This window comes from Mustela lutreola, chromosome 4 (genome assembly GCF_030435805.1).
Source record: "Mustela lutreola isolate mMusLut2 chromosome 4, mMusLut2.pri, whole genome shotgun sequence".
In the NCBI taxonomy this organism is placed as follows: Eukaryota; Metazoa; Chordata; class Mammalia; order Carnivora; family Mustelidae; genus Mustela; species Mustela lutreola.
Genome location: NC_081293.1, coordinates 23,995,191 through 24,022,124, shown reverse-complemented (window position 1 = coordinate 24,022,124; position 26,934 = coordinate 23,995,191). Strand labels below are relative to the sequence as shown.

General features: G+C 45.6%; 1 protein-coding gene across 1 annotated transcript in view; it reads left to right on the top strand.

The window, feature by feature from the left end:
* Window positions 1–26,934, top strand: part of SORCS3 (sortilin related VPS10 domain containing receptor 3) — a 590,518-nt gene that overhangs the window by 252,648 nt on the left and 310,936 nt on the right. The gene's annotated exons all lie outside the window — the stretch shown is intronic.

Below are 26,934 nucleotides of genomic sequence, written 5' to 3'. Positions count from 1 at the left end.
GTGGTCATGGAGGCCCCCTGGGAGGAGGGACCTTTGAGTCCCCGGAACGACGGATGGTTTTAGAAAATAAATACTGTGTAATATCTTGGTTCTGGGATGGGTGATCTTTCTGCAGCCAGAAAGGCACTGCTGTTTAGAAACTTAGGTAGGCCTAGCCCCTAGAAACACACCAGGAATCTAAAAGGCCATTTTAGTGTTTCTCAAAGTCTAACAGTGGCACTCCTTAGCTTTCCTCTTGCAATCTGATTTGCATTTCCCTGTAGGTGTCTAGCCCCCCCCATTTTTTGTGAGAACAAGTGCAGGGGTGGGCTTCAACCCACTGTTTAGATGTCCCTGACCTCTGAGTCCAACCCGGTAGAGGCCAAGCTGGGATGATGATGATTTATGCCGCTCAGAGCAGAACAGCTTTGAATCAGGCCCATAGCAGGAGTGCCATGCCCCACTGTCTTCTCCCTCCCACGTCTGTCACCCCTAATCCCCAGCAAAGGGAGGAAGCAGAATGGATGACTTGTGGTTCAGCGTTGATGATTGGATGCCCAGTGATCTAGCTAGGAGGCTCCAGACCTGAGACTCTGCCCACCAGTCAAGAGCCAAAACCCAGGTGATCATCATGTTGGCTGTTGGGACACTTGTTACTCAGTGGAGTAGTTTCTGTTTGCTTTGCCCTGAAGTGCTGTCATCTCCATAGTTTTCAGTATTGTCATGTGACTTGTTGGATGTCAGAGCAGGAAGGAATCATAGATTTGTATCTGTAAGAGCAGTTCTTATTCAATGATTCTGCAAAAGTGAGTAAAGCTTTAGATGTCTTCTCTGGAAACATACCCCTGCCCACAAACTGGAAGTTTAGCAGTTTGTGAACAGCTGGAATCCCACTCACGGACCCAGGATGTCCATGGAGTCTCAGTTAAGAATCCGTTATCTGTACCAGTAACCTTGTTTTACAGAGGAGAAAACAGAAGCCAAAATAGCCCACAGAGCTGGGTGAGAGGTCAGGACTCTGGAATCTCAGTCTAGATTTCTTTGCTGCAGACCACAATCGGCACATTTGCCTCCTATACAATCACAGCCTAGTAGTTCACAGTGTACAGTCTAGCCCTGTCTTGGAAGCTTGAGGAAGTTGCTTCTTGACCCTGAGGAAAGCTAGGTGCCATGTCCATGATGGACCCTTGATAAACCTGGACTGAATGTAATCAACAATGGTCTGTCTCAGTTCTTCCTCTGCCCTGCCCCCTTCATTACGAAGGAAGCTGAGGTCTGCAGAGGACAGATGTCACCGGTGTCACTCAGCTGGTTGGTGGTGATGTTGCCAGTTGGTCTCATGACTCTCAGTATAAAGCTTTTTCCATTCTACACAAGTGACTTGGGGTCAGATGGAACCATGTCTTGGGGTGTATGCCCTGTGGGAAAAGCAGGTTTTTGACCTATGGCAGAAGCCCTTCAGCATGGTTTTTGACTTTGGACCACAACAAAGTTGATGTTATTTTCTGAGACAGTAGGTCAGCTGTCTTTCTCTGAAGTGGGATGTAAAGGGTCACAACTCTTGGCATCTGTTTTGGTGGTCATCTGTCATGTCTGTTTCCTGTTGAGCTTTTACTCATAATGATGTCACTTTTTTTTTTTTTTTTTTTTTTTTAAATAATGAAGTCTCCTTTGGTCTTTTGCTATTTTTCTCTACCCCTGACTTCTTTATCTTTCTGTGGTATAACCTAGATGTGATTAGAAGTGCAGGAGGGTTGTCTGGGTCGCTCAGTCAGTTTAGCATCTGACTCTTGGTTTCAGATCCTGACCTCAGGGGTCATGAGATCGAGCCCCATGGCAGGCTCCATACTCCATACAGAGTCTGCTTGTTCCTCTCTCTGCACTACCCCCCTGCCCTGTCTCTTTCTAAAATAAATAAATGGAGTCTTAAAAAAAAAAAAAAGGTGCAGAAACAAAGGGTTGGTTAACACAGATGCTGAGGGTCAGAAAGAATGGAAAGCTGGAATTTAGAGGCCCCTGGTGCAGAAATTCTGTCTCCATTTCTCCCGCCTAGTGGTGATATCCACACCATGGGCTCTCTGGAGCAGTTTCTCTTGGGAATTAATTCCCACTTAACTAAAGTGGAGCCTATTTTGTCTGTCTTTTCTGAGAAACACAATCAAGGCAGTTAACTCTTACTTGGGAGTTGCTGCTACCCAACAAGTTAGACATAAAAGCCTAGACGTTTTCCCACTCCGATTGGGGAAAGACAAAGTACGGGCTATTGCCATGTTGTTGTTGTTGATTTTAGATTTTCTTTATTCATTTGACAGACATAGCGAGGGAAGGAACATAAGCAGGGGGAGTGGGAGCGGGAGAAGGAGGCTTCCTGCCAAGCAGGGAGCCTGATGTGGGGCTTGATCCCAGGACCCCGGGATCATGACCTGAGCTGAAGTTGGACGCTTAACGACTGAGCCACCCAGGGGCCCCTATTGCCATTTTTTTTTCTTTTAAAGATTTTATTTATTGAATGTATATAGAGAGATCACAAGTAGGCAGAGCAACAGGAAAGAGAGAGAGGGGAAAGCAGGCTCCCTGCTGAGCAGAGATCCTGATGCAGGGCTTGATCCTAGGACCCTGAGATCATGACCTGAGCCGAAGGCAGAGGCTCAGAACCTACTGAGCCACCCAGGTGCCCCTGTTGCCATGGTTTTGTTTATTTTCTTTAATAGCAGTAGAAATTAATTCATAAGGAGACTGTGTGATCCTGAAATGCTTTCTGAATCATCCAAGGAATGATGAAATTAGATTCTGTTTCATTTTATGGTAAATGTGTTTGATTGTCTTCTGAGCCTCTGGGTGATGACAGTTCACAGATACTCTACATGATGACTTTTCTTTTAACTGGACTGACTGGTTTACTACAATGACCCTTCTCCAGCTCCTTATGCGAAATGGCAGTTAGATATAAATGAAAATCCTCGTTTGTTGCTCTATTGCTTAGTGCTCTGGGTCATCATGACCTTGTAATTCAACTTCTATGTTGCCTTCTTAACTATCTCTTAATGTTTAAACCTGTGGTCTCCAGATTCTCGTCTCTGCTTGCATTATGCCAGATCTTCGGCTCCTCCAGCACCCAAATTATCTGTAGCTGCCCATGTTCATTGACAGCCAGTGAAAAATCCAGCAGATTTTCAGTTAATCTTGTGGAAACACTTGCTTTTTCCTTAATGAGTTATTTATTTTAACAGATGGCTACTACTGTCGTTGGAGGCTATGAGAACATCAGAGATCTCTGGCCTCTGGCGAAACAGTAAATTGTGCTTATATTTATATAGTAGCTGGGTTTCTAATGTATTTTTGACAACATAAAATCTTCAAATGCAGATAACCAGTAAGCCATTAGGTTGAAAATAGAAGTGTTAACATGGGTATATGTTAATTAATTGAGCACCTACTATGCTAAGCTATCTTTTAGGAGCTTAATCTATATAACCTCCAGTCCTCCTTGCCACTTTAAAGGCAGGTAAGATTACCCCGTGGCTGTATTACTTGTAAATGATGAGTCTGCAACACGTTTCCCGTTGATGAGGGAAATGAATGACAGATTTGTCAGGATACATCCCGCGATGCTGGACTCCCTTACGGCAGTTGAGATTTGCCCTAGCCATACTTAGTGGTCTTTCCTAAATGAGAGTGTTGATATGAAATGCTGGGAGCTCCCACTGAAGTTGTTCTAGACTCTCCTTTGATGTGGTGGTATCAGTATTATTTTAATGACCTTGACCTGCCCTGACTGTATTTGATGTGAATTCTACATCCCTTCCTGTTTGCCTTTCTCCAGCCCTTGGCTGAATGGTTCATTACCGGGGTGACGTTTGAGCCTGGAACTTTGATCATGAAGAGTAGTGTGTTCGTTTTAGAAGCAGGTGTATATGAGGTTTGTGTCCCCGAGGAGAGGCTCTGCTGCATTGGGGGGGTGGGTCTGAGTTCCCTCTCACAGCTTCTGCTCACAGGAGACAAACATCTCTGGGTTCCTAGAGCTCGTTACTGTCACCCAGGGCCTGCCCTCTGGTCCAGTCAGAATGGCACGTGCCAAGGTCAGGCTTGCATTTAATGGAACTGTGCTTTGTACAATACAAACATGCTGAGGGCTTTGTGCCCTAGCAAGAGAGGGGTTTGGCTCCTACAGGAGGCTTTTTGGGAACAAATCTCTAGGTGGGGAGGGAAATGCAGGCATGCTATGGCCTAATTGCTTTGGCTCAAAAGTGGCTGCCACCTGCAGATTTGGACAGAGTGCTTTGGAAGTGGCAGAGAGCATAGGAAATTCTGACTGCTAGGGAATTTGGCTCAATTACTGTAGAGTAGAGGTGGGTGTGCCTGCATGCATGGGGGCGGGGGTGGGAGGCTGTACGGTCTGCTACCAGAAGAGGGTAATTAGTTCTTAAGGAGCTCCTCACAAGTTCCAAGTATACCCTATTCTAAGTTTCAGTCCTAATCCCCTGAGCCTGGTACTTTTATTCCCATCTGACAGGTGAGGAGACTGAGGCTCAGAATGCTGAGCCATTTGCTTTTCGTCAAGGAGCTAGCAAGCGCAGCCCAGGATCCCTATTCGCCTCCATCTGCCCACAAAGGACACGCTCTCTGCCCTGGTCTATAGGTTGGCTGCCCGTGCACCGACAGAGCAGGTGCCTGCAGTCAGCACCCTAATCGTGTCGGCTGCTTCAGGCTTTCTGCCCATTAGTAGTAGAGAATTCACCGTTTCTTGGAAGAGGAGGGGAGTGCCAGATCTTCCCTTCCTAATTTACTTACCGTTGTAGAGAAAAATTATTTCCGGGCTCCCCTGCAGAAATACAGTGGGAACCGCCAGTCAGATTTCTCTGGTAAGGACGCCACTTCTGTCCAGCTGTTGAAGAGACATTGTCAATGTGTTGGATGAGGGTTGTTCCCATAACGTTCTCTTAACTCAGCAGCATAACCCTGAGCTCTGTGACCCACGGGAATACCTTGTAACAAAACAAAACACAGGATTTTAAACTACCTGCCTTCTGTGTTCCCTGACCGTGTCACCTGCAATTGTTGGAGGATGAGGGAAAGTCCACTTTCAGCTCACAGATCGTAAAGCTTCTTACACTAAAACAAAGCAGTTACAATCATAAGAAGGAGGAGAAGGAGGAAAGATAATTTCAGGCCCTTAAGCCGTTAAATGTCTGGCTCTGAGCAAAGTCTTTTTGGGGGTGGGGCGGTGTTTCCTGCTTTGAGAGATGTGCAGTCGGCTGGGGCAGGAACTGCTGGTGAGTGATAGGGCCCGGCGCAGCGCAGACAGTGATCGCCACTCCGGAAAGGGGGTTTCTCCTGATGCGCTCCAGAAGACTGTGGGCTTGGGGGTGCTGTGATGTCACTGTCATCATTTCCTCATTTTCTCTGCCTATTTCCGTATGAAAGTTTTGTGTTCTGAAATGTTTTAGTGGGGCTAGGGAGTGGAATTTAGAGTGTGGGGCCTGACAGGCTATTCCCAGATCCTTTTCAGTGCCTTGCGTCCAGGTGGCCTTCCGTTGTTCTCCAGCCGAAAAGTTGGTATTTGCAACGTGGCCTTTGGGTCCCGAGTATAAGGATAGTGCTCAGTGGGTGCTCTTACTGAGAGCCGACCACACAGTGACACCTCTGTGGCCTGTGTGACCTATCAGCTGAGTGTGGCTCACGAAGGTTTTTTTGCTTTGACTCCAAGGAATCATATAGTAGGTCCTACAATGCAAAGGGACCTTTGAGGTCATTAAGGGAAAGACCTTTAGAATAGGGATAGAAGGCAGACCTCTGCTTTCTGGTCCTGGTTCTGCCCCTGTGCAACTGTCCGTTCTTGAATAAGCCAGACCCCACTCAGAGCCTCTGTTTCCCTCTGTATAATGGCAAGCTTGGCTCCTGTACTCTTTGAGGTTCTTTCCAGCTCAGTTTGTCTGGATGGCCACCATTCGGACAGTGCCTTTCAGAGGGTTACATCATAATATGTGGTGACGTATGGACTTTGGGTTCATGCCCAGCCAGTCGGGTAGTCCTTGGAAGGTGTGATCTCCATAACTCTTGGTTTTAAGGACACCTGTTGGCCAATTTTTCTCTTCCATCAGGCTAGAAGCTTCTTTTCTGAAGTTACAGCATCCTTCTCTGTGGCCTAGCAGTGTGCTTCCATCAGCATGAGGTGACGCAGCTTCCCATGAGTGTCCCTGTCCCTGTCAAGGCATGCACATTTCTCCTCTTGCAGGAGAGGGAACTCAAGGTGCTGTCAGAAGTGTGCTGCCAGCCCAGGTGTGAGAACACCATGGGGAGAGTGGGCCGCGGATCAGCTCGGCTGCATCCCAGTTCTTCTTTCATGTCTTCCTGCTTGTTGTGTCCTTAGCCAGGCAGCACCTCGCTGTGGGCCCTGATTTCTCCCTTCACAAAATCTGCATAATAAACCATGTGTCCAAGAGCAAGTAAGACAAGTCCCTCCTCGTGCAAATAATCACTTCTGTTTCCAAAGGTGACAAGTGTCCGGGATATTAATGGCAGTGGTGTTGCTAATACAATAACGATGACAAGCAGCTAGCATTTTTTTGAACAGTAACAATGTGCCCCTAAATTATTCTAAATGTTTTCTGTGAATTGACTCATTTAATACTTCACCAGCCACCCTGGGATGTTGGTACTATTGTTACTCCATTTGCAGATGGTGAAAGTCTGGCACGAAGAGGTTAGTGATATGCTTGGGTTCAGTTGTTGATAGTCCCTTGGTCTAATGTGCTCACCTAACTCACTCGTGCCCATATTTAATTTTAGGCTTGATGCATAGAGGGGCTTAAAGGGCCCTCTGAGACTCTCTGTGCAGGTGTCCACTTGGCAGGAGAGACCGATTCCAGGTCGGGGAGTCACTTATGGCAGAGCGAGGGATGGAACTGGGTCTACTGACTCCAAATCTGGTGCCGTCTCCAGGTCTGTAGGCTGTCGGCCGCCAGGGTGCTCAGGGCCGATGGCGAAACCCGGCTACATGTGAACGCAAGTAGGGGACGGATGGGAACTTGAACTCCCTACCCTGTCTCCCTGAACATGTGTCATAGCTGGGGGGTCATACAAACTTCCACAGCTTCTCAGCTCTCTGGTAGTTCCTGCTGGAATCCCATTTCAGATGAACCTGGCTGAGAAACCAAGGGACTGAATGAAATCCAGTTGCCTTTTGCACATTGGAAGACAGAAAGGTTGAGTAACGTGCTCCTGGCTAAATGAGTGTACCCAGGTTGGCACCCCTGGGGAAGAGATGCTGGGAAAGGAACTAGGTTTTCTGGTCTAGGTCTTTCTCTTAGCTGTGGGGATCAGGAAAATAATTCAAATTCTCTAAGCCTCTGTTACACCATCTGTAAAATGGGCATAAAAGATCATTGACATATGCCCTCCATTGGGAGCAAAATGAGGGTAAAATGAGAAATGTAATATTGACTTGGAGGAAATAAACTACAGAAAGGGGAGAGAGGACTGTATCCGCTCAGATGGAGCTGGCATTATGATCACAGACTGGAATCAGCCTCCCTGTGCATAGCTCCTTGGTTGTGCCTCCCTGCTGACCGCGGGGGCTGCCAAGCCTCTCCTGCTGGGCTGCCTGTTTCTCCACTTCCTGGGGGAGAGGCTGCAGCCCCCAGAACCCTGGGTTTCCAAGGGCCCCACATCCTGCCCTGTCCAGGAAGCATACTGCCACATTTTCCCCTGCAATCTTCCTCCCTGTCTCTTAAAACCAAGCTTGCTGACAGCCTGAGGGAGATGGATTATTCTGCTGATGGAGAGAAATGGTCCCTTCTTGTTAATTCACAACCACCTTGTTTTTCTTGCCTCATAAATTAACAGTTACCAGGAGGCTAGAGCAGTGTTTATGGGAAAATGTGTGAAAGGAAGGAGTGAAAAAAGGAAAAAGAAGAGAAACCTTCTTCATTTATGGATCCCATGTCCAAACCTTTTTCCTTTTAGTGTGTCTGGAAAGTGATCCAGAGAGTAATGCCCCGCCCTCCAGAAAATGAAAGCATCAAACTTGTTGGGGGTTGGGGAATGCCCATAAAGGAGAACTAGGACATCAGAAGAGGGTGTAAGTATTAGGGACAAACCCTGGTTTACAGGTGTCCACCTGCCTTTGCAAGTGGGCCCAGTGATGGAGTGGATGTGAAGTGTGGTTCAACTCAAACTAATCACTTAAAGGAAAGAGAATCTAAAGTAATTCTTGGAAATTCACTCTTTAGTCACAAAGTCCCTTTCTCAGCAAATATATGTATGTGGTTCCCCATATAAATTACTGCAGTGTGCTCTAGCCAATAATTTATTTAAAGGCTCATTAAAATGATTACTAGTTTTTTTCTTTTGCATTTTATTTGAAAATGGGAAGAATATAAACCTGTAGCCTGGCTTCTCTCCAAAGTGCCCTTTGGGGTTGGCATTAAGTATATCTTATATTTTTTATAATAAAGATATGATTTGCAGTAAGATTATTCAGGCATTTAAGAGGAATAATAAAAATTAGCCATTTGCTGCACTTTTTAGTGGCTTGTTTGTCTAACCTATTTTTTAAAATTTGATTTTTATTGGATTTGGGTTTTATGTGTGTATTTGTGCCCCTCTGTGTTCAGAAGATATCAACAAAGAGCATTATGGAAACTTTGGAGTTAAGAAATAAGAAAAAAAAAAGCCCTTTTCCTATTCTGGGTGAAGTTTGGTTTGGCATGCACTCAAGACCAAAGGAAAGCCTGTGTTTCTGGGAGTTCATATGAGATGCTGGTTCTGTTTTGCTGCCTGGCTTATCCCAGGGATCCTGGGACCACTGTAGTTACTCCGTGAAGCCTCTGAGGAGGGGTTCCGTGCAGGGGGAGATGCCAGGCAAGGGGACAGGCGAAGGCAGAGCCACTGATAGGCGTGGAAAGTCTAAGGACTCAACCCAAAGGAGAGGGCATCAGACTGGCACATGAAGGAGTCTTGTTGGGTATGAGAAAATAACACAATGGGCTGACAAGGTCTTCCACACCAGGCTGGGATGACCTGTGGAGACAGTGGGAATTTTACATGTTGAAGGCTGTTAAAAAAAGACACAAGGTAACCCTATCTCCCAGTCTGAAAGACTTAATAAAGCACCAAGCTTTGAGGAAGCTATCCCCCTGTGGCATAATCAGAACCAGCGAAGAGTAGAGGCAAAACCCGGGCCAAATTTGGTAGAAAGCTCGCAACTTGGACAATACATTAGGGGAGGCCAGCCGTGGGGGTTTTAACAGACCGGGTTTAGCAGTTGCAAGTCAAGAGAGAGATGGCCTGGGATTAAATATTATAGACCCCCCCCCCCCCCCAAAATCTCAGGGATGGAGGCAGGACTCAGGAAGGGGTCCTGGGGAGTCCCAGCAGGTGTTTGAGCATGGGCCAATGGCGTGAGAGCTGTATGTGTGCCTGAGGGCTGGCGGGAACCGACGGGCAGATGAGGTGCCTGTGTTAAGTGTCGCACGCAGCTCTCCATCCTTGCCCTGCCCTCCCCAGACCTCTGGGAGTATTTTCTGAGCATCCCAGGCAAGAGCAGTTTTAACAAAGAGCTTGGGATGGCAGGGTGACGTGTTCTTCTTATTGTTCCGACGCACAGTTACAGGGCGAATGGATCCCGCTGCCCCCGAGGTAAAGATAGCTATAACAAAAACCGCCACCACCAGTGAGAGAAATGACTCTCTTTTTTCCTTCCTCGGTGAGCTCAGCCAAGCAGAGAGATTGCTCCTGGCATGTATGGCTCGCCCCCCACCCAGCCCCCCATTGCTGGCCTAAGGTCAGCACGACAGACGTCCGTGCTCCGTGCACACTCGGTTGGTGAGCGTGTCCGGGTAATGAGGGGCGAGCCTCCTGGGATCCTCGGGTCTGCCAAATGGCCCCGGGGCAGGTCTGCAGCGAGGAAGTTGCTGTCCTGGCCCACTGGGGGTCTGCGCCGGCAGTGCGGAGTAAGTCGCTGACCTCCGTGACAAATGGAGGCTGAACTTGGTGCTGGCAGTTCCATGTGGAGGGCCCCCCGCGAGCAGATACGGACAGTCAGGACTGCCATCCCACAGCCTGAGTCTAACTCTGAGAAATGGCTCGGGCTGTCTTAGGGTGACCACAGAGAGGAAAGAAATGAGCCAGAGAGGAAACAGCTCTGAGAAATATGCTTGAGGGTCTCCTGGCTTCCAGACAGGGAGAAAGATGTGTTCTGTGTAGAAACTTGCTACCTATTCCTGATTCTTCCCTGGTGCCCAGCAAGGCGAGTGATTGCTGGGGGCGGGGGGGGGGGGCGGGGAGGTTGGAGGGGAGAGGAGCTTCACAGCACAGCCTGAGCCTGACTGGCTGGGTGACTGTGCACATGTCATTTCACTTTTCTGCACTTTTCTTTTCTCACCTATAGACAGGGCTCCAAAGAGAATTAAAAAAACAGTTTTTAGAATTAAATGAAATCTGCATGCCATGCACAGAGTAGGGGCTCACACTATGCTCTTCTTTCCCCCAGTTAAATGAACGTCTTTGGCTTTGTCCCATGCTCCATGATGCTTCCCACTCCTCATGGACCCGGTGTCCATCTAGCTGACCTCGCTATCCTGTGAAAAGGCATCTGTATTCCTCTAACATGAGGCAACATCCTTTCAACTTCTAAAACGAAAGAATCGCCTCCTCGGCATCCCTCCTGTTTTTCTCTCTCCAGCCACCTGCCTGGCATGTCTTCTCACTGAGGCATTGATTACTTCTACCTCCTTTAATGAAGTTTAAATTAAAAGTGATGGTTGCCACCCCTGGTTCCACCCATTATCACCCAAGCCCAATTAGGCAGATGGAGCTGGTGGAGCTGGGATTCGGATTAAGGGTTGCCTGGCCTCAGAGCCCCTCCCTAGCCCTGCCAGCATTGTACCCCCACGAAACACCACAGCTGTCCATGCACATGCACATCAGACGCATTGCTTCCTCTTAGTGGCGCTCAGATGGTCCGTCCCTCCTCATGATGGTGGATATCCTTGCTGTGCGGCACCAGGTCCAGGAAGTACACAGGCCCTTCAGGCCTCAGTCCACGCGGGCAGACATTGTGTTTCCGTGGCACTCTCCTTTGGGACTGAACTGGAGAGGAGGCGGTGGCTTGCCCCTCAGAGACTACAGTTAGGGCAGCGGACCCAGGTGCCCGCGGACACCCCCTAGAGGCTCAGCCTGCTGCTCGACGTCAGGAACAGGGTCTTAGTCTGACGTGAGTGTTAGAAAGACATTGTGTGCCATGCCATGGTTTCATGTGAACGTTTTTCTCACACACACAAATATGTATGGTAACACAGTTCTCTGTGTTTTTGCAGGAGGGCATGGGGAAAGGTAAGCAGAATGACTGCTTCACGAGCGAGCAAGAGAGAGACTGGGGGGAGAGAGAGAGAGAGAAGATGAACACATTGAGGCAAAAACACTTAAGTTCTCCTGGGTTGGACAGTGGTCAAACCAGATTTCAAACCCACATTGTTCTTCAACTTTAAAACATAAGGTCCTAAGACAGTGTTCTTTTGGCCTTCTAGGCTTAGAAGGGCACTTCTAGAACCTTTCTTTGCTATCTACAAAGGAGTATAGATATGCAGAGGGATGTGTTTCCTTCTAGTTCAACAGTGCCATGGTCCCATGCTAAGAAGTTCTAAAGAATGTTCTCTACTGAAATGAGAAGTTAGAGGAGTGTAGGTTTGCTGAGTTTTCTTAAACATGAGACAAATGATAGGCTGGGGTGGCTGGGGGCAGGAAATAGCCTGTGGCAAATGCCTCAGCATTCGGTCCCTCACAAGAGCAAGCAGCAGGACCAAGCTCTAGCATTCCCATTTGCAAGCCCCCAGAGGGTAGGGACTGACGAGGTTCCTGAGGGGCTCCTTCCACGTAGGAAAGGAGCCATTTTGTTCAAATCCTGACTCTGCCTCTTAGCAGCTGGTGGCTTGTGCACATTTTTAAATACTCCAAGCTTTTGTTTCCTAGTTGTAACCAGAGTAATATTTGTATTTTCCTCAGAGGCTGATAGAAGTATTAAATGAGAAATGTTTGCAAATGCTTTGCCTGTGATTGAACCCTGGTCCTTAGTTAGTAATTACTATTGATTATTACTCTTATCACTGCCCTACTTTCGAGACAACTGGCTCCTGTGGGGTAGTTTCCTGTTGTGTCTGCCCCTTTATGAATGGGCACTCAGTCGAGCTGGGTACTCTTGGCCTCTCTTTCTCAGATATTGGGTGCTCTATTTGGGGATGAAGGTGGTCAGTAACTCAAAGGTTGTCTGGTTCAAGCGTCTCATTAAACTGGTAAAGAAACCACATCCTAGTTAGGGGAGGCACTTATTCAAGGTTATACAGGCACTTAATGGCAGAACTGTGGTTTTTGAAATCAGATTTCTGGCTTCAAGCCCACTGCTCTTCCTATGCAGTTCTGCGGAAAGACCCTGCATCATGCAGGCAGACCTGGAAAGACATGTAGTTACTGAGGATGCTGTTCAGTATCCTTTGAGATGTTCTCTGTCCTTGTCCAATAAACCTGGAGTTTCCAGGGCACCGGGATTGGAAGAGGCCAGGTCAGTCTTTTAGCTCAGTGGGGAGCCATGGGTCATGGGTAAGGCCCCCAAGGCTAAGGTGAACCCAGCGCAGCCAAAGGCAGCAAAATAAAAGAAGAATCTGAATCAAGACTGAATAAGGAGAGAAAAGGTTAAAGTTGGAGAAGGTCTGTTAGAGTCCAAAAGGTGAGAAAAGGCCCCAGATGGGAGGACCAGGCGGAAGGGATGAGAGCAGGAAGAGAGGCCGCTGAGTACAAGATGACCTTGGACGCAGGGACCTGGACTGAGACTGTGAGGTTGGTAGCAGCTCATTTTTTAGGGTACCTTTTGCTTGTCGGGGGGATGGTAACAGGGGAGGCACTTGACAGATGAAAGCAGTCAGCCTGGGCCAGAAAAGAAGGACAGTCACACAGAAGAGTAGCAGAGATAGGATGCAATTATCCAAAGTGGTCTTTGGCCTGAACCTCCAATCTTCAATCATCCTGGGGGAGGCAGCGACGGCATATGTATGCGTGGAAGGCTTCCTGACTGCGCTGGACCTTCACAGAGGAGCGAGAGGATGTCAGGGCGGCCTCTTGCCCACAGGTTAGCTCTGCAGGGGTGGCTTAGAATAATAAACCGCTGGTTTCCTGGTCTCAGCTGCCCCACCTCGATCCCGACACATGGAGCATCAGCGTCCAGCAGCTCAGAGCGCAGCAGCCTCGCAGACACAAGGTTGTAAAAAGTTATTTCTCGGAGAAGATTCCCTCAGCATTAATGGCTGTGTGACGTGGCTGTCTGGGGGAGCTGTCTTGCCTCAGCTGGACCCGAAGCCAAGTGTAATTGGTTTCAAGTGCTCCCTGTCACCCTCTTCTCTTGAGCAACTGTAAGAATCATTTCTCTTTGGTCTCACAGATGCTTGCTTATGAACTTCTGCATGCCGAGCTTCCCCTGAAGTCTTAGGGCAGGTACTTGGGGCCTGACCTTCCACCCTGGAGGTAAGGGAGGAGGAGGTGGGAAGGAACCAGACCATTAGCACAGTCATCCTCTCAAAAAATGGTAGAACTTTTCTTTTGGTGTCAGGTATCCCCCTTTGATCTGGCCAGTCTTACTTAGGAACTTTCAATAGCTCCCTGGTGTCTGGGGAGAAAATTTGTATGCAGGTGTGTTCCAGCACGTGGTGCTGAGCTGACTCGTCCACTCTTCTCTGGGTCCCTCTCAGCCCTGTCAGTTCTGTGACCTCGGACAAGTGCTCATTGCTCCAGACCTCAGGCCATATGATCCTTAAAACGGAAATCCTCACATTTGCCCCTGTCAGTTAGGATGCTAGGGTTCTCATGGTCACAGAAAGCCCCACCTTGCCCTGCCATAGGATGGGAGACTTATTACTTCCTGTGACAACTTGTAAAGCTGTGGTACTTTCCAGATCCTTAATTCACTGGTGCCGTGACCTCGTCAAGGGCCAGCTTCTTGAACTGTTTCTACTTTGCCATCTAGAGTGTTGGTCTTTGTCCTCAGGCCACTTTCCTCATCTTGGGAAAAGATAGTTGCAGTTCTAGCATCACATCCAGACATGAAAATGTCCAGAAGAATAATAGGAGACAACAGGTTTTCCAAGTGAGGGAACCGCTGCCAGATACTCCCAGCTCCCAGCACCGCATCCCTGGCACGTGCCTGTTCCCAGGACTGGACAGGCCAGGGGAGCCAGTGTGCAGCTGGTCACTTCAAGCACATGCCCCCACGTAGAGGGGGAGCTCAACAGAATTTGTTAGGTGGGAATAAGGAATGTCTGTTGTGTGGCAAGCAACAATGCCTGCCTCACTGCCTCACAGGGGCCTTTTGAGAATCAAGCGAGATAATCCAGGTAAATCATATAGGCGTTAGCACCCTTCCTGCTTGCCATCCTTCCCATCTTTATGTCCTGGCTCTCAAGGATACCGGTCTACTGCACCTACCAAAATCTTACTACTCTTATAGGTTCAGCCTGTACCTTTTTTCCTCTGGGAGGTTTTCCCTGACACCCCAGTATCTCACTTCCTTTTTCCCCTTATCCACCTCACTTCCTCCTGGAGATTCTGATTCCATAGATCTGGGGCATGTTGGGGATATGCCTGGGGATAAAGTCTCCCAGGCATTCTTGATGGAAAGTCAGGCTTGGAAATAATTTCTGGACCTTAACATCAGGGCTTCATCAACCACTGCAAAGATGGTGGGTAAGTTTTCCCAAGGCTTATCCTTGGATGGAGAGCAGGAAACCTACGTCATATATTTTTGGGTGCTGCTTAACACATGGCCTGGGCACAGGTATGCTATGAGTAGTTTTTAAAGTGTGTTTTCATGGAGTGTTTTGAGTGAGAGGAGTTTAAAAAAAAAATTCTGTAGTTCTTCTAGATGTGTGGGTAAGCGCACTCCTTTCATCTCTACCTCTAGTATCCTGAGACTCACAACCAAAAGAGGCTTGCTGGTGTGTTCCTCTGCCCCTGCCTGCCCAAGGGATAGAGGATCTTCCAGCTCACACCCTATTCCATTCTCCCTGCTCAGCCCTCCTCTCCTCCTTCCAGAATTATAACCAGTTGAGAAGATCTGACTGTGGTTGCCTTTGTAACAGAGGAGGCAGAAGTCAAAATTGACTTCACATTATCTCTGAAAACAGCCAACACTGGGAGAGGACACTTTGCACTGCTTCCTTGTCTGCAGCAAGTGACAACTTTAAGTTTCCAGTTGGAGTTCCAGGGAGCTGATGGGGACCCTGAGCAGCCCAGCTGTGGTCTGTTCCGTGGGCCTCCTCCACCTGCCTGTGGTGTATTCTGGCTTGCTTTGGGCCTGAGGAGGACTCTGAGGGGATAGCAGGTCGCCGCCCATAGTGGACTCACTGGGTGCTGGGGTGGGAATATCCTCATAGGCATGGTGTGGTTCATCCTTAAAACTGCCCTTTGACTCTTGTGAGTTAGGCGCTATCATTACCCCCATGGGGCAACTGTGGGAACGGAGACTGGGAGGGGTTGAGAAATCTGCCCCACTGAGAAGTTGATGACCTAAGTTTTGAACTCAGGTTTAAATGACTCCAGACCCTAGACTCTGACCCGCTCACTGTCCTGAGTTCTAGAAAATACTTATGGCCGCTTTCAAAGGGTCTGGAGTCACTGCCATTGATTCTGAACGTTCTCTGGCTGCCCTGCAGACTTTCTGAGGAGCTGGCTGTAAAGCCATACACACCCAGGCATCAGCTCAGGACTGTTAAAAGATCTAGGGTAGGGTGAAGCTCTGGATTTTATATATAAAGTTTTCTAGATAATTCCAGTGTGCTTCTAGCATCAAGAACTGCTGGTTTAGTTGGAGTGAAGGAAATTTAATCCATTGACTATGTTGGAGTGTGTATTATGCCCTGGGCCTTTGCTTTCATGGAGGCAGGCCCAGGATGGTGAGAAGGGCTGTGGGGCACAGAGGAGGGAGGCACTGATTCTGCCTAACAGGGTCCGGAGGGCTCTGAGTGAAGCTAGTATTTAAGCTGAGTGACCACATGAGTAGGGCTTTACTGAGGATTGATGGTGGTGGTGTGAGGGCTTTCTGGGCAGGGGGAGTAGCATGAGCAGTGGCAAAGATGTGTGCTGGAGGGAAATGTGATCAGGAATGCACAGGAAGTCAGTAGGTAGGGTGAAAGCACATGGGAAGGGGCAGCAGAGGGGAAAGAGTGGTGGTCAGGGGCCGCATGATTAAGGGTCTCCTGTGTTGGGCTAGGGAAGTTTTTGTTTGTTTGTTTGTTTCCCTTGATGAAATAGGGAATCATATGATCTGATCAGTGTCTTAGATCACTGGGGGCATAGTGATTTAAGAGGATGGGGAGGCTGACAACAGAGAGTCTAGGATGATTTTTCCTTATAAAAGCAAAAAAGGATTAGAAGCCACCTGAATGCCCAACCATGAGAGGATACATTAGTACATTAAAAACATTAGTATAGTGGAATACTATATGGAGATTAAAGATTGTTTTGGTTGATATGGAAATCTTTGTTATCTATAGGTTTTAAAAATGTGATAGAACAGAGCAAAAAAAAAAAAAAGCAAAAAAAAAAGTTCTAGGCAAAGGCTGACATGGGCAGGGACTTTTATGGTGGTTGAAGGATGCCGTGGGAGTTGGCCATGAGAAGTGCTACAGAGGTAAGGTCAGCCTTACCTAGTGCTTGCTTGAATGTGGGGGTGCCAGAGAAGAAGGTCTTGGGATTTCAGTTGAGTGGCCAGGTAAACGCTTGGGGGCTGGGATACTCATAAGCCATGCATGGACCACAGAGCAAGAGGCTTTGAACCACATATAGTTTGATTGGGGTACATTGAGTTTGATACTCTAGGACATTCAGGTAAAAAGGCTTTTAGGCAGTTATATTGATGAGTCCAGATCCTGGGAGATAGGCTTATGCTTAAGAGCACACACAAGTCTTGGCAAACAAAGATAAATTCAATAATACAGTCTGTTTGCGATTCTTGTTGTTGAACCTAGGATTGAGTGCATATTGGCCCAGCTAGCCATCCATTCAGCAAACATTTATTGAAAACTTACTCTGTGCTCAGCACGATGCCAGGCACTGGGGTCACCAAGATGAATGGGACTTGTCTCTGTCCAAGAAACATATTATAATAGAGAGATGTATCAAATGTGTTGGTAACACCAAGGAACAGGCAATTGATTGTACTGTAAATAGTTAGAAGAAGAGAGAGTAGAGGTCACATTTGACTAGGCCTGAAAAGATGAGTTCGGGTTTCCCAGTGGACAGTGTTTTATGGATTGCCACTGCAGCTGAATTTCACTTTAGAAATTAAGCATATTTGAGAAAAAGTGGGTATTAATTTGAATGCCAGGAAACAGAATATTAAATCCATTAGAAGAGTCCACTGTAAAATTCAAGAAGTTGCTTTCTAAGAAGATAGCAAACACCCGCTGTGTTTTGCAAACCATTTTAAGTTCTCTCTCAGGTTGGCTGAAAGGTCCTATCGCTTGGACTCAACCACGAGGCAAAGTGACATTGAATATCTGATAGGTTTTCCTCCAGTCCATACTAGCCAAGTCAGGGTTGTGTCTTGGAAGGACAACCCTTCCCCAAGCTCTAGGCAGATGCCCATTTCCCATGGCTGCTTAAACAGGAACTGGTGAACCAATTCTTGCTCACCTCAAGGGGCCTTACTGAAGGTCATACAGCAAAGTGGTGGCAGAATCCCACTGATGTATGCACCTTGCCACGCCATTGGGCCTTTCCAAATGATACTTCCCCACATGTTGGCTGCTCTCCTTTGGCAGTACTTTTGTGTACTCTTACCTTTAATTACAAGGCACAGCAGCGAGTAGTGGTTTGCATTCAGATGCCAGTGGGGATGGAAGCCAGCCAAGTGGTAGATGCTTGACCCGGTGAAGGATGACTGATTGGCAGAGTTCGGACTCCAAGCTTTCCCTTTCATTTTGCTGCAGTTTAATGTGTTTTCTGTACTTCCAGGGCTCTCTGTGCTTTAGGAGCCATTCAGCCTCAGCCTGCCTTTTTCCCTACTGTTGTTCATGACTTCAGTTTTTGACTGGGAAATAAATAGAGTGCAGAGACCCAAACCGTCTCAAGCTGATCTGGCTCTGTTAGTTGGCAGGTAAATTTATAACCTGAGACTAGTCCGCGCTTTGACATCTTCCAATTGAATGGCCTTTATCGGTCAGGGAGGAATGGTTTTTAGGGAGAAGCGTTATGTGAGGTCATTTGCTTGTGTGCAGTCCCTACCCTGCTCCAAATCGGCCAGCGATTGCCCATTGTCTTAAGGATTCAGGCCAGACTCCATAGTATAAAGCTCCCCTGTAACCTGCACCAGGTGTTTTCTCCTGTCTCGTGTCTTTTGGACTCTCTTATGTTCATAGGATTCAGGCTCGCCATGTTCTCATTCAGGTCCCCAGGCAGCTCGGGTGCTTATGTTCATGGTGTCTTCTTGGAATGATCCTTCCCATTCTCTCTCTGCTACCTAGATTCTAACCATCTTCGGGGCCCCATGCAGAGGTCATCTCCCATAAGAGGCTTTTACTGACGAACTTGCTCAGTACTTCCTCCCACCTTGCATATGATCTCTTGACATTTCTTTCTGTAAACATATGGCTCGCTGTCTTGGGACAGACAAGTTTTTCCCATTCTTGTACCCATTGTCCTGCCTGGTGCACCATCTTGCAGGGTTTCAGAACACAATGTCCTTGTTGCCTTTTTGAGGGAAACTGTGGTGCAGGTGTTCAAGGCTGTTCCAGGGTAGCTGGATCTTAGCCACCTATCGATGGTTCTCAGTCTGTCCCTAGGCAAGGCCCATGGAGGGCTAATAAATGAAGGGGGCTTTTGCTTCACATTTTTATCCTAGCTTCCCAGATTGGCTTTCCTGGTCCAGATGGCACCTGAGTTTGGCTGTTCCATCCTGGACTCACCTTCTGTGTTCAGCATTCTGTTGGCCTCTCCTGTCATTGCAACAGGACTAATGACTTCCAGCTGTAATAGCTTATAGTCTTCCTCCAGCATCTTCTGCCAGAATCCAAAGCCTAGCACTTTCTGCTGGAGGGAGAGAGCTGAGTAAGGGGGACATTTATGGTGGAATTGATGGCTCCCTCCTTGGTGCTTTTACAGCATTCTGTGTATCTTTTGTCTAGCATGTATCTCCCTGCAGCTCAGCCATTTATGTTTCTGTCTTCCCTGCTAAACACTGGATGCCCTAGGGCTAGAACCATACATTATCTGTTCAGGTTTCCTGGTACCCAACACAGTGCTTGGCACTGGGTTGACATTCATCTCAACTAAGCTAAAATCAAGAAGCAATTAGTAACTGACAATGGCCCAGAGAGTGCCCAGTCCAAGCAGTGAACCATCTGAACTCCATACTGTGTTCCTGCCATTCTACCTAAAATCCTGAGAGAATCCCTTAGACTTGATGCTTCTGTATACTGGATTTTTATGGGGCTATTTTCTGTCCTTGGGTGGAAATATCATGGGGGCAGAGGGACATCAAGGTAGGCCAAACTGTCTTTGAGGCTCTGTGAAGTGCCTGCCCTTCCTACTCAAAAAATGAATTTACCTGTGGGGTTTCGTCTTGACCCTATTCTATAATGTCCAAAGAGATGTGGGCATGGATTTCTGTTGTTCCACAACACTCAGAGGGTAGAAGGTAATCCACTTGTGAAAAAAAAAAAAAAAGAAAGAAAATGTCCTTTTTTTCCTGTTAAAAACGAAAAAAAGATACTGGGAGATCGAGTCCTTAAACACTGGACTTACTGATGCAATACCTAGCAGTTACTCTTTCTGGCTATCTCTCTTGGGTTGTGCAAAATGCTGGATTTTTGATAGTCCAGGGAAGAATGAAAACATCTTTGACCTCATATGGTTGTGCTCCTCACTACACTTGGCCCTGGACAAGTGTATGTCTGGTCCATGCTGAAGTAGCTGACTTTGAAGCCATCTCTACTCCCTCTGTGCCTCTGTGTTGAGTTGGGATATCCACCCCTTCTCCAGGGTTCTTAAGGTCACCATCTTTGTTCACAGTTTATGTGGGCACTCAGAGCCACCCTCATAGGAATTTCTGCCACTCCAGATATTGCTTATCAGACTCAGAGGACCTCCACCTTTCTTACTGCTGTTGACCAAGAGTCTAAGGACGTGGACTCTGCTCTTTTCAGCCAAAGCACCCAAACTCAACAGTCTTGACTAACTTCACTGGACTGGACTGGTCTAGACTCTGGAGAAGAAACTAAAGATGGTTTTAGGGTTGGCTTCCAGGTACAAGCATCTTTCTCCTCTTTCTCTGGCTCTGAAACCAAGTAGCAAAAAAAGTTGTAACATTCCCACTGGGAGAGAACAGAGTCTGGTCCTTGCAGACAAAGACCTAGCTGTCTGTCTAGCAGAGTTTATGTGGGGAATTGGGACTTCGCTTTTGTTTCATGCTGATTGGTCTGAAAGAAGACACAATTTTATGTCTTAATAGTTTATTCTGCTGTATTAAATTCTCAATAAATTACCCTGCTATAGGGACAGGGTTTTTTTTTTTTTCTTAATGGTAAAACATCTTGCATTCATCAGAGAGGCAATGCAGGTAAAGGACGAAGGCTGAGGGGATCTGTTTGAGATATGAGGACTGTGGCGGAAGATTCATGGGTGGAACCTACCCAGTGAGGTATGGTGCAGCATTTCCCAAGGACTGCTGGGAGGCTGACACCGGAGCTTCTAGAGCAACTGTTGAAATATTTTGGAATACTGAAAATTTGAAGAGTCCAGTATCTATTAGAGAAATTGAATTTGTATTTAAAAATCTTCCTACCAAGAAGTCACTAGGCCCAGTGTTCTTTACCAGTGAATTCCTCCAAATGCTAGGGAAAAAAATAACACATGTCTCAGAGAATTCTTTAGAGAATAAAAAAATGGGGTGGGTGGAGACTTTCCAACTCATTGTGAGGACAGCATAACCTTAATACCAAAGCCTGAGGATGACATTAAAAGAAATAAAACTTACCTATTAATTACTGTCAGGAACATAGATGTAGAAATCCTTAAGAAAACATTAACAATTCAAGCCAGTAAAATATAAAAAAGATAATACATTACAACTAAATTGGGTTTATTTCAGGAAGGTTATTGCAAGGTTATTTTAATATTAAAAAACATGTAATTTAACACAATTACATAATAAAGGAGAAAATCATATGATTATCTCAACTGACGGAGAACAAATATTTGGTAACACTCAACATCCATTGTAGTAGTAATTTTTAGCCAATCAGAAAAGAAGAGAACTTCCTTACTAGATAAAATATATTTTTGAGAAAAACCTACAGCAGATGCCAAAATTTTGAATGTTTTTTTCTAAGATTGGGAACTGGATGAGGATGTCTACTGTCTTCTCTCTTACTCAGCATTATAATGAAAGCTCTAGGCAGTGTGCAAAGTGCATGGAAGAAATAAAATATATAAGGATTGAAGAGAAAGAAGTGATAACATAATTATGTGGAAAATTCAAGAGAGTCTGCAAACCACTAGAATTAGTAATTAATTATAAAAAGGTCACTAGATACAATGTAAATATATAAAATATTGTGTCTCTCTGGTTGTGATGACCAAATATAAAATTAAAAAGATATGAAAATTTTCTGTTTATAATATCATCAAATATGTGATAAATATATATGTAATATAATAACATATTAAATAGGCAATAAACAATGAGGAACACCTTAGTACAAAAGACTACAAAACATTGCTAAGAGAAATTAAAGAAGTCCTAAATAAATTAGAGAGAAAGCAATGCCTATGGATAGAAACAATATTATAAACATGTTAATTCTCTCCCAGGGTAAGTCAAAACAATCCCAATAAAAATTTCCACAGATATTTTCTGTAGAATGTGACAAGCTGATCTCAAAATTGATAGAAAAATCTGAAAGGCCAAGAATATATAAGACAATCTTGAAAGAAAAAAAATGATACTGTCAGATATGCGGACTTATTTCTAGCTGCAGTAATTAAGACAGCATGGTATTAGCACAAAGATAGAAAAATACAGTGGTAGAATAAAGCCCAGAGTACCTAGATATATATACATGTACACACACACATATGCGTGTGCTTGCTTGATTTATAACAAAAGTAATATGAAACGTGGTGATAAGAAGGTGATCTTTTAAAAAATGTAATTTGATCTGCTGAATATCCCTATGTATTTTTTAAAAAGATTCTTAACTCTTGCTTCACTCTTTACACAGACCCATTCCTAATTTATTAGAGAAAGACATGTGAGAGTGAAAACCATAAAGCATCCCCAGAACAACATCAGAGATGGTCTTCATGGCTTCTGGATTGGCAAAGATTTCTTACACAGGCCACAAAAAGTGTTGACCTTAAAGGGAATATTGCTAAATTGAACTTTAATGACATGAATAACTTCTGTTCCATAAAAGCCTTGTAAGAGAGTAAAAAAGGCAAGTTACTTGAGAAGAGAAGATATTTGTAATACATTTATATGACCAAAAACTCATATCTAGACTGTATAAAGAACTCCTAGTCATTAAAAAAAGACTGACAACTTAAAATGGGCAAAATATCTGAACTGACTTTTCACCAAAGAAGACATCTAAGTGTTCCATAACACATGAAAACATGCTGATCAGTCATTGGGAAATGCGAAATAAAACCACTCTGTGATGCCTTTATATAACCAACATACTAGCTAAAATGAAAAAGATAATATTGAATGTTGGCTGGGATGTGAGCAACTAGAATTTCCATACACTACTGAAAGGGATGTAAACTATTATAACCATTTTGAAAAACTGGCAATATCAACTAAAGCTGAACATATACATGGCCCACCAATTCTACTCTGAGTTGTATCATAGAAAAATGAATGCATATGTACACCACATGGCACACAGAAGAATGTTCATAGCAATAAAAGCCATGATCTGGAAGTAATCTAAGTGTCTATCAGTAGTAAAGTGGATAAATAAATTGTAGAATCTTCATAGAGTGGAATGCCATGCATTAAAGAGAAAGAATGAATCACTGCTATAAGCAAGTGACAAGATGGCTTAATCTCATAGAACGTGGAGCTATACCGGCAAGACAAAAAAGTAATATGCTGTATGGCTGTGTTGATATCGCATTTTAGAATAGTCAGTACTAGTCAATGTTGGTAGAAGAAAGAATAGTGGTTACTTTTGGGAGAAAAGGGACACAAGTTGGGTTTCTGAGGTCTTGCTAATGTCCTTTATCTTTATGTTGAAAGGGAATGCACAGGCACAGTCACCTGTAAAAATTCATGAGGCTGTGCTTTATGATATGTGAACTTTATGTATTTTGACTTTAAAATACATATTTGTTTACATTATTTTGCAAAGATAAGAAAATGACTGTTTACATTATTTTGCAAAGATAAGAAAATGACTTGCTTTAAAAGGGGGCCATGACTGCCCTATTTAAGCAGCACATACTTGTTTCACAAAAATAATCACACACATGTACACACACCAAAAAAAAAAAAAAAAAAAAAAAAAAGGATGTTTGCTCTATGGTGTGCTCTGTCTTTAGACCAGCATGTCTTCAGTCATGTTGGGGTTGTGGGGTGGCATAGCTGACCCTTCAGGGTACTATGGGAATGGATTTTGACTTAAGTGGTTACCATATCATGGCCATTGGTGTGGGTTTTTTTGTTTTTGTTTTTTTTAAGGATTTATTTATTTATTTAGAGCATGCATGAGTAGGGGGAAGGGCAGAGAGAGAGAGAGAATGTCAAGCAGACTCCACGCTGAGCATGGAGCCCAACATGGAGCTCATTCTCAGGATCCTGATATCATGACCTGAGCTGAAATCAAAAGTCAAACACTCAACCAACTGAGCCACCAGGCATCCATTTCTGTGGTTTTTAAGAGCCCCCATGTTGGCTTCAGGAAGACCTGAGTTCTAGGATCTGCTACTTTTTAACAGTGTTATTTAGAGGGAGCCGGTTGAGTTCTGAAAACTTTAGTATTGTGGAGGAAGAAATAATTCCCCTCTGCCTTCTGAGATTCTTCTAACTGGACTAGGAATGAAATAGATATGAGACAGATTAACAGAAGAAAATAAAATTTATTTTTGTATTCAGGTGGAATCCACATAGCCATGAGATTCCAAAGACAGGCTTAATGAAGAATATATGTCATTTTGAACTAAGGAGAGGAGATAACGGTCTTGGACTTCAAAGAGGAGGAATACAATGTACAGAAAGATGAAAAAGAGTAAATGTTTGGTAAACGAATGTTTGCTGTGCCACTCAGAAACAAAGGAACATAGGGGGACTTGGATCAAGCAGGCCTTCCTAGATTCCTGCCTACCACACCTAGCTAGTTATTACAATGTAGTTAGTTGTGGTGATAGGTCTCTTTCTAGAGCAGGTCCTCTGTCCAAATTCTTTCAGGCATTTCTTGGGGTGGGTCAGGGTGTCCTCCTGTCTTTTGGGCCTTAATTATTTTAAGTTTAGCATAATCTGCCTGCCAAAGGAGCCCATCTTGGGGAGCCTGCCTTTGTCCTCTACACTTCTCTTACCTGTAGAATGGGAATAATATTAATGCTTACCCTCTAGAGTGTTACTGAGTATCAAGGTAATCCATGAAAGTGATTTGCACAGTGACAGGCACATAGAATATCTCACAAATGACAGATTCGGTGGTGGTGGCAATAACTGTGAGTACTGGTTAAGGAGGGGCTGTGGAGCTATTGATGATACCTTTAGGGGACGGAGAATAGAATCGCAAATACAGATCTTCCTTCTTGTGGTGCTCAGTTGCCTGTCTCTTCTTTTGGGGCCCCATTTTCAGTCTCTCCTGAGCTCCAGCTACACTGCTCCCTGTGTGGCTCACACTGCCTTTCTCTCCCCAGGGCTGTGTGTGGTTATTGTGGAGGTAGTTGTATACAATTTATCAGCAGAAACCGAAATGGTATGACAAATGCTTTGTCGTCATCAGACCATTAAAGGTTTGCATGTGGGGACAGGCCACTCACAACTCTACAAATGGTAGGGACCCATTTTTTTGCTTTGACATGATGTTGACTACAGGATGGTAGCCTTGTTGACTTTCTGACTTCATGGTTTCAAAAGGAACCAGAAGCTCCATTCCCACTGGTAGAGAGTGTTCATTCCCATGTTCAGGGACTGTGCAGCCTTGTGCTTCTCACCTGTGCCCCACTCTCTCTCGTGGGACCAACTTAGCTGAGACATTCTCCATCCTCTTCTCTTTCTGCGTGAGAACCAGTTTTTAAGTCCTTCCCCGCAAAAACAAAAAATAAAACAGAACAAAACAAAAAAACACCAAACCAAAGCAACAACAATAACAGAAGAAGAAAAAAACAGGAATGCTCACCTCCTCTGAGCTCCCAGCCTATTCCTTGGGGCGGGCTTAAAGGAAGGCACATGTTCCAGCAGTGGGGACCTCAGGGGATGAGTCTGTGCTAAAGTTAAACTCAACTCTGGGGGTGGCGAGTTGGGGTTGTTTGCGATCCCAAGCATGGTAGCTCCCATCCCACAAAAAGCAGTCGTGTGTCCTATAACAATTAGCACTGCTACCAGTTCTAATCTGCTACCCCCATCCTCATTGCCACATCACTTTTCCTCTTTTTTCTGTCAGGAGGGAAAATGTGATTGACCAAGGAAGGACTCTATTGGAAAGAGGGGCTCTTTGACCAAAGAACGTTCTACGGCAGAGATCAGCAGTGAGATCCATGCCTGCTGTAGTTTATGCAGAGTGGGGAACAACTTTCTCTTCTCTGTGGATACTAGAAAGAATGACTGATACCCTTAGGGATCCCATACTCCATTCAGGACAGAGGGAAGCTCAGAAAATGCTGGGATTTAGAGAGAAGAGGCTCATTCTCTTTCCTCTTAAGGGATGCTCAGTGTGTTCAAAAGCACAAAGGCTCTGCCAACACACAGGGGCCATCCATTTGTGGACAGTGAGGCAGACCTCTGTGGCTGTGATAGGCCATCCCCATGGACTCAGAGAAAGGCAGCGCTTACCAGGACCCTCTTCCTGACCCAACACTGGCTTGTATGGCTTTTACCGACCTTGGACATACACATTCAAAAAACAAAATTACCTTTTCCAAGACACCAGAGCTATTTTTGTCATTGTAAAAATGAATGAGGATGTTTAAGGGACTCTTTATAGAGGACTCCCAACAGGGCTAAGAATGGGCTTGGCACTGAGGAACAGACAACACATATACAACCTTCTCGCTCTCCCCAGCTACACTGTCCACCTCTCCGACTGATCTGGGTTATTGATCTGTCTTGACCTATCTTGAGGACCCCTGGGTTTTGCCTTCTCCCAAAGGGTGGGTAGCTGTTGCCCCCGCAGCCACAGGGTTCTGCTGTGCCTCATAGAGGTTGCAGAGAATGGCCTAAAAAGCACAGAAATGAGGGCTTTACCAAATTAGTGAGTTATTACCAAAACATTCTGATGTGGGTGCTTGCCACAGTGATGGAGAAACCAACATTAAGCGACTGGGAAACCAGCCTTACCTACCACATAGGCATCCAGTTGGGCATGAAAACCTGAAAGACCCGGCGAGTATGAGGGTGATTACAGAGAAATGGGCAGTGGGAAGGGAGGTGGAATGGAATGAAATGAGGAACTTCTCATGGGGGAGGTGGCCCAGCTGGGAACTGAGTTGGCATGTGGAGCAGTTCATTACACGGCATCTTCAGGGCCAGGCCCTGGGGACATAGTAGCTAATACCTAGATAAAGCCCTGCCCTCATGTTGTTGACTTTCTGGTTTGAAGTCTGTCAGCAGCTACCTTTTCTTTGACCCTGACATGCCTTAAGCGCTCAGAGAAAGAGTCTTAAATGAAAGGGAGCTCCTCTAGAGGAAGAACACACAGGACATGCATGAGTGAAGATGGGATATTCCTCTTCTTAGGGGTT